The sequence below is a fragment of the Lygodium microphyllum genome, chromosome 7, assembly GCF_053477565.2.
Source record: "Lygodium microphyllum isolate KBCC chromosome 7, Lygodium_microphyllum_v1.1.10, whole genome shotgun sequence".
NCBI lineage: Eukaryota > Viridiplantae > Streptophyta > Polypodiopsida > Schizaeales > Lygodiaceae > Lygodium > Lygodium microphyllum.
In genome coordinates, this window is record NC_141141.1 from 15,202,088 (window position 1) to 15,208,980 (window position 6,893).

Consider the following 6,893-nt stretch of genomic DNA (forward strand, 5'->3'; position numbering starts at 1 on the left):
GAAGTCATGAGGTTTGTTGGCCAAATCAAGTGCCACAAAATGTATCTTAGATGCTTAGCTCATGTATGTAATCCTCTCATTATGCTTATAAGGAAGGGTGTCAATTTGTTTGGGAAGATAATCAAGACAAAGCATTCAACACATTAAAGAAGATGGTGGTAGTGCCTCTAATTCTACATCCCCACAATGGGATCTCCCATTTCACATTTTTGTTAATGCCTCTGATAGTTGTCTTGATGCAAGGGAAGACTATAGGATGGTTTGGACCTATTTACTATGTTAGCACAAGATTAACTATAGTTGAAAAGAACAACATTGTTACAAAGGAAGAAGCCTAAGGAATGATCTTTTCTTTACAAAATTTTCAGCATTACTCACTAGGAAATCTTGTGATCTTCATGTAGATCACAAGCTTTGTTGTTATTGATCAATAAGCCACAATTGATAGGGAAATTAGCCCATTGGATGCTTCTACTGCAAGAATTTGATTACAATATTGTACATACCCTTAGAAAGGAGAATGCAATAGAGAATTTCTTAAGTAGAATTGAATCCAGAGATCATACGCAAGGAGTAAATGATCGATCTTCTCATGGTGGCTTGTTTGGAGTATAGGTACATTATTTTGATTCCTATTACGATTAGATGATCAATTTTTTGCTTGATGGTGTTATATAAGCAATTCTTTCTAGAGTTCAGAGGAGAAGATTGGCCTCAAAAAGTCATTATGGTAGTTATTTATAGAAGAGATATTGACCAAGTCTTGCATCCCAAAATTTAAACAACCTACATTCCAACATGAAGCTCATTCAAGTTTAGTTGGAGGCAATTTTTCTAGAGAAATAGCAAGAAGAAAGATCCTACATGTAGGAGCATGGTGGTCTACAATGCTAGGGAATGCTAATTAGTATGCCAAGGAGTGCATTGCTTACATGTAGGAGGGACAACCACAGCAAAGAGATAGGATACATGACCATCTCGTCTTATCCTTAGAGTAGTTTCAAAAGTGGGACATGGACTTTGTTGGTCCCATCAAACCAATAGCTCACCAAAGTAGAAATATATACATTCTAGTTTGGAAAAATTATTGTACTAAATAGGTAGAGGCAAAGGATTTTAAGGACAATACAATAGCAAATCTAGCACATTTCCTCTACTCCAACATTATGACAAGGTTCAATTTCCCAATTGAATTGGTAAGTGATAGGGTTAAGCATTTTTTGAATGATGTTATAAGATATCTTACCACAAAGCATAAGATACTACATTGATCCACATCATATCATCTGGAAGGCATTAGTCAACCAAAAAGTTCAAATAAAAGACAACCATGTACTTTAATGAAGATTGTTAGTGAGAATCATAAAGACTAGGATACCAAGCAAGATTCTACTTTACGGTCTTTTAGGATAGCCTACAAGGGCACAATAAGTATGACTCTATTTAAGTTGGTGTATGGAGGAGTGGAAGTAGTAGTTCCCATGGAATTTATTGTATCCAATTCATGGTTTGCTGTAACACATAGACTATCTACTAAAAACTCACTTCAAAATAGGTTGCAATAGTTGACACTATTAGAAGAGGACTCAATTATTGCTCATTATTTCTTCAAAGTGGTCCATGAAAGGGGGAAGCATGTGTTAATTGCCATATCAAGAAAAATACTTTAAGGAATGGGATTTGGTCATGGTTTAGAATTCAAAGCTTGGGAAGCATCCTCTTAAATTAAAGCTTTGATATATGGGTCCTTATGAGATAGTTAAGGTTGTTGGCAAAGGTAGTTTTATTTTACCTACCTTGCATGGAGACATTATAAAGCATGTAGTTAATGGTTTAAGGCTAAAGAGATTAATCAAACCAAACTATGATGATCCAAAGAAGGATTTAGATGTTCAAAAGTAGCGGGAGTTCATTTCATTCAAGTAACTACTGTAGTTTCAAAAAGTAGCACTACAGGATCCAATGGATATCTATGTGATTCGCATGCCTTTTGGAAGAAAAATTCTCAAAGTTTTCCAATATTTAATTGCACTTTGATATATGACCCATTAGTACTAGAATTTGGGCTTACTCACTTTGATTTGTCAAAATAAGCCTCAATCCTACTTCAAGAAGTATGGAGTTTGCATGCCATCACCATAATCTTGTTGCATGTAATGGGGTTTTCTCTATTTGGAGCATTTGTGCAAAAAATTGTGCTTCAGACTACCTGGGGAGAAATTCAAAGTCATTTTAAATACCCTTGTCCCATAATTATGGTGAGTTTGATGTATTGATTCATTGATCATTTATATATCATAATGTATTTTATGCTATGACTCATGAGGCTATGAAGGCTCTAAGCTAGAGATGAAGATGATAGCCTAGATTGGTTTGATAGCCCAGTTGAGTCAAGAAATATGACCTCTAAACAAACCCTAAAAGGTTCAAATGTGGCACATGAGAAACGAACCCCTTTCATTGAGTCTACTCTGCAATTAGATATATCAAATGCAAACAATAGGACATGGTTGCTACAAATTGGATTGTTGTGATTTGCTGAGTGGGCATGGAGTGATTGGGCAAACAATCCATATGGAACACCATAGATGGATCTTATGAAGAAGATAGGTAAGGTTGGTAGTGGTAAGCTTGAGTTCACTCCATCTCTCATTGTAGATGTCTTTTCTCTTTATACAATTACCATGTCATTCATTGAAGATATCCTAAAAAGGCAGTGGGCAAAATCAAGTAGTGCAATAAGGACTAGAAACCAATATATGCTCAGTTGGCTGAATATGTTGTTTGCTAAAGCACCACATTAAATGCTTCATAGAGAAATTATTTTTTTTCATGAAGACAAATGCCATAACATGTGATATGAATGGGATTCTTTGGTTTACGGAGAACACTACAATCCCTAATTGGGTGGCCAAAAAACTACATGATAGATTGATGCATGAAATTTATGTTCGTATAGTGAGAAGAATACAATAGAAGAGCTAGATCGATCTGATTCTTGTAGGTCTCTATGCTCATGTGGTTTATACTTTTTTTAATGTCAAGAGCATTTTATGGGAAGATCAAAATAATGTTATGCATACTTCATGGCAATATGCTTTTAGATGCTTGTGGAAGTCATGATGAGTAGTTTCATGATATGTCTCTTGGTCATGATGTGAATACTACTCAGAAGCATTTGTTGTGTTATGACATGGACTTGAATGCTCATAAGGTGGGTGTAGATAGATCTATGCAGGATGATTTTGCAAAATGGTTGGACATGGAGTCCAAGCATCAATACAAATAGGATATAGTTATTATGGGTATACAAAAAAAATCCCATTTCTTAAAAACCAATTTGGAATTCACTATGGGAAGACATGATGATTCTATGCACGTTGTGACTAGTTTTTACATAAGAATAAAGGTTCATGTAGTTCTTTCACTATGCCATATAGCTTGGATGTGGCATGTTCTTGGGAAAATGGTATACATAAGTTCCTTATGGATATTCAAATCACTAGTTTTGTTAAGCTTGTAGATGGTATACATAAGTTCCTTATGGATATACAATTCACTAGTGTTGTTAAGCTTGATGTAGTGAAAATACTATAGAAACAATTGAATGAGGAGATTAAGAATGATGCATTGCATTTGGGCTTGAAAGAAAACAAAGGATCATCATGTTAGTGAGATGGATGCTCTCAAGAAGTAGCTTGATGAATATGGTTCTATGTTACAACAATGCAAGGTGTCTTCTAGGTAGTTCAAAGACTAGACTATTAACATGTAAGAGAAATTCTAAGGTGAATTCTGAAAAGATCCTTTCTTGATGCTAGACTTCATCTCTTGTTGCAAGTTGAAAAGCAAATGCTTCATGACATGAATATAGATTTGCATGGTTCTATCTTTATGTAGAAGGATATTACTATCATGAAGTCTACATTGACAAATTCATGTATGAATAGTGGTGGCAGACTATTGCTTGCTAGTAGAATGTCTCAATTTATTGGCTGTCCATATGGTTTAATCCAATCAGGATTTGTATATTAAAATTTGCAGGTATTGACTGAGGAAAAGAACAAGTTGGAGAGAGTGGATGGTATGCAAATAGAGTATGACAATATGCCTAAAATGATTTCTACATTGTAGCATGAAAAAGGAGTTGATGATAATGATGAAGTGCAAACATCGAATACCTCAAAGAAAGACCAATGATGAGATTTTATCTAATATTAATCAACAAGTGAAGATTAGAGAGTTGACTCCATAACCAAATATATGACATGGGCATGCACTTGGGGTCTTTGACTACCAATGAGGCATGGCATAAGGAGTAGTCCCAAACATACTTTGGTTCATATTCTCACGTAGTTCATGAGTACTCTAGCTCATGAATGCATCTTTTTGTCTTTAACTTTTACTCTCAGCATGATGTAGTTATGCCCTTTTTTGTGATGATCTTTAGAGTAGGTTATGCAACCACTTTAGCAAGCTGTGAACATCCTAGAGTGACTGTTCATGACTTCTCTTTATGGCTCTTGTTGAGATGGAATGCTTCATATGAGGTACAATCATTACTCTCTATATTTGTCTACTTTTGGATAAGAAATTTTCCCTAGAAAGAATTTGGGACTTGGCTATAATGAGCCAACCAGAGGTTGTGCTAAATGTTAGCCTAGGCTTTGTAGATGATTTTTGGATAATCACGTATTATGTATTAGCCTTAGTCTTTAATGATTTATAAATTTCATTACATAAGTGAATCCAAAATGTAATGGGACAAGTAGTTTGTTTGGTTATATCATGTGTGGCATGAATGAGGACATTATTCTATTTGCTTTACTATATATGAATGTATGCAAGATGAAGTTTGATGAGAGCATCCACTGAAACTTGTGGTTTGATAGAGTGCACCCTATTTCTTATCTCTTATTCTTGAGTGTTCTCTTTCTTCTTTCTATTCTATGTTGGATTTTTTTTTTAAAGGCTCTTTGTCATATTTCATGATGGTATTCTTGCTCTATGATCCTATTTCTTGAAGCGATAGAGTAAATTTACTATAGTTCCTATAGTAACAATGTAGCCTAATCATATTTTGTATAAATGTAGGGTTGTCACAATGATGATGATGATTTTGATATTATTTAATTGGATTTTGTGTAGGACAAGGTAAGAAATGGCCAAGGCTACTATGTGAGCATGAGAAAGACTCATTGAGGCACAACAATTTCATTTGCAAGTTGGCATTGCTTTTCTTTCATTGTCTTGCATACATTATGTGTTTGCCTTGCAAAATAAAGTGATACTATTAGAATAGATGTACGAAGATAAAATAAAGTGAAACTATAAATAAAGATGTAAAAAGCCATCGTGTGTTTGCAAGCCCTACTCTAACACATACAACTCATTTCCTTTAGAAAAAACCTCAACAAATGCAATACACTTTCCCCCTTGCATTCTGTTTCTATCTAGCACTAGGAACTTATCTAGACAAGGATTCCAAATCATTGACCAAGCATCAACCAACTCCAATGTATGATGCTCTATATGTATTGATAGCCAATCCAAATGACATGCAATCTTGACTATTGACAATCCCTTTGTCTTTTTTAAACCATGGAGCTCCAACTGCCTTCTAGGCATGTCCTACATTTGAGTAGGACATTCATAGGAGGCATGATACTAGGGAGTGGTATACTATTTTTTCCTTCGCCTACCCAACAATGAGATAGAGAGGGCCAATGCTTAGGTGATAGAGAGGGAGAGGCTAGAATGCTAATCTTCATGGTTGTAGTGGCTATCTCCATGCCATATTAGAAATTTGGGGCATCAGAAAGCTTAGGTGAGGAAAGAGAAGAGGATGTAGTGTCAATCTTTGAGTGTTATTACAATTGTGGATTACTTTAAGGAGGCATCTGCACAACTATGGGGTCCACAATTTAGAAGGGCGGCAAAGGTGTGCATTGTTCTAGCACAATTGAAAATGGGCAAACAAGAAGGCCAAGTTTGAGAAGGGGAAGCATGATTGAGAAGCATAGGTAGAGGTGCATGGAGAAAAGTGGATTACCCTTTACACGTGCACACACACACACACACAAAGGGGGGGGAGGAGGATCCAATGGTGGAGAACATTTTACTATTTGAGAGAGACAAAGAATGAGAGAGAAAAAAAAGTGGTCTTTTTAATGGAGGTGTGGGCACTAGTTGTGGCCACATGGCATGTATTGCATGGCCACAACCACTGTGTTGCCCCTAAATTGATGAGTTAGATTAGTCATTGGCCTGTAAAGATTAAAGGATTGTATTCCTTCAATAGATGGGATATTATTAGTCCTTGGCTTGTAGAGAAATAAAAACATAGTCCTTCAACAAATTGGAATGCAAAAAATTCAAATCTCCCATCGCATATTCACTCTCCCCCTTGGGGCCAAAGAGTAGAATTTACTTAATATTCCCTCCTTTAGCCTAAGACATATGCTAAAGGTTCCAATACTATACATGATGTAAGTCCTATCATTCCAATGCAAATTAATCAATCTAGCAAGAGCATTTATGCCTCTTCTCTAAGTGACAATTATCTTTTAGCATTTTTCTACTATGCAACATTTTTTTTTCTTGGCTTTATCTTCCTTTCTCCTAAGGCAAGGCGTGTCATCAATGTAAAGTTTACATAATCTCTCCCATGTATGTACAGTGTATATGCATTTGTAAACATTAAACAATATTATCCTCGATAAAGATTAATCAAAGACTCATCGATGCTCAATACTTTAGTGTCCCATATGTTGCTTATGCTATGCATGGATTCATCACATAGCAACTAGGTGCAATTTAACTCCCTTTGATACAAGCAATTCACAAACTTCATCTTTGAATATTTGAGATGCGATTTATCCTTTTCAATGACC